Source organism: Molossus molossus, unplaced genomic scaffold (genome assembly GCF_014108415.1).
Source record: "Molossus molossus isolate mMolMol1 unplaced genomic scaffold, mMolMol1.p scaffold_m16_p_8, whole genome shotgun sequence".
Lineage (NCBI taxonomy): Eukaryota > Metazoa > Chordata > Mammalia > Chiroptera > Molossidae > Molossus > Molossus molossus.
The window spans coordinates 26,383,391-26,385,265 of NW_023425402.1; the positions used below are offsets into that span (position 1 = coordinate 26,383,391).

At 42.3% G+C, this 1,875-nt stretch overlaps 1 pseudogene; it reads right to left on the reverse strand.

The window, feature by feature from the left end:
- Nucleotides 1-700: 700 nt before the first annotated feature.
- On the reverse strand, nucleotides 701-846 carry LOC118622114 (annotated as a pseudogene).
- Between the last annotated feature and the right edge of the window lie 1,029 nt (nucleotides 847-1,875).

A 1,875-nucleotide genomic window follows, 5' to 3' on the forward strand; every position in this document is an offset into this window, starting at 1 on the left:
GAGGCGCCTTCCTCCCGCATCTGAGCATGGCCAGAATGGGGACCTGTCTCAAACCCACAGCCCTGTAAGTCCCCAGAGCAAGGGAGCAGTCACAGGCCAGCTGTCCGCGCACAAACGCACCCCGGGGGCATGACTGGCAACTCCTCCACTTTCAGTCTAGACCGCTTCACATCCACTGGAGGAAGGGGTGTGGGCTCCGGGGGAGCTATCTGAAAGCCTTCCCGGATGCCTCAAGAAGGCGCCTCATGGAGCCTCGCAGGGCAGGTATCAGCAGCGGGGAGGGCAACTCCAGAGGTCCTGAGGGAGCAGCTGAGAAATGCTGTCACCCACACGCTCCAAGTGCAGAAGACAACATTGGAGAGAGAAATGAGAACCTCAACAGCTCTGCATCAAAAAGCAATTCAATAAAAGTGGACTCTGAATGCAAATTAAAAAAAAAAAACTTTAGGAATTCCTCCACCAGTTGGATTTGCTTGTGTTTTCTTTCTCATACATACTCAAGAGTGATGTATGATTGAATAAACCACTGTTTAGCTAAGTCTAAAACAGCTTTTTCAATATGAAGACCAAAAATTCTATGTGATAATAAAGCATCTAATAATGCTTTAATTACATTTTGTGATTCCGTAGTGACGCATACAATGATGGTGTACCCCACATTTGTTTTATTTATTTATTTTTTTTTTTATTGTTTTTTTATCAGTCCCCCACTACCACAAATTATGCAGTCGAGTTTCCCACATTTGGGGAAATCGCAGGGGTCAGCACATCCGGAGTGCAATGGATAAGCCTCGCCCTGGGGAAACCACCTTCGTGATCATGGTATCTCCCCTGCCAGGTAAGTATCATTTGTTTTAGATTTGAGGGAATACATCACAGAGAGGCCAGTACAGTGTCTCACACCCAGTCTGTTCTCAACGAACTGTAAATGTGAAGATACTACAGCTGTCTAATCTGGTTGAATCAAGAGGCAACCTTTGAGGATAATCTGCAAATTTATTAAGTAAAAAATCCCCCAATTCAAATGTGAGAGCCAGGCCAGATGGTGCTATGTTATAACTTAAACATGGATGGCCTCTCAGCTATCGATTTTGTTTGTGAACTTGAGTCCTCAGACTTGAGTCCGTGATCGGAATCGCATCCTCGCTCCCCCTCGCTCCCCAGTGCGCTCGGCTCCGTGGGAGAGAGTCCAGCAGCAGGAGGAGGCCGACGGAGCAACAGAACCAGATAGTCAAACAACTCTGCCCCCTGGCTCTATGCCCACAACTCAGTCCTGGATGTCATTAAGCTTCTAATACTTTTCATTAAATCTCCCTGGAATTTAAAGGACTTTAGAAGAAAGGAAGAACATTTGAATATGGAATTCCCCCTAACATGGCTCCAAGTCAGGAAAACTACTCAAAGAATATAAATTAAAGATGGAAAAAAAAAATCTAAAAATATCTAAATATTCTGGAGGGGAAAGTCACATTTATTAATAATATCTTAAATTGCCCTGGCCGGTTTGGCTCAGTGGTTGGAGCATCAGCCTGTGGACCAGAGAGTCTCGGGTTCGGTTCCCGCTAGGGGCACGTGCCAAATAATAATAATAATAATAATAATATCTTAAATTGCTTAAAAATACCTGTTATGGCCAAGTGGATAAACAGAAGTATAGGACTGTGAGTGGAATCTTTGTTTTACAAACAGTAAAACATAGAGTGTTGTCCCTTCTGAATGGCAAAAGACTTCCATTTAATAGATGTTTACCCAAAGCAAAGCATATTTTATCTTCTTTCAATATTATTTTCTATTTATAACATAGTGAATAATTTTTCTTAAAACTTTCATACAATTAAATAAGAATTAATAATTGATTATTAATTCCAAAATACA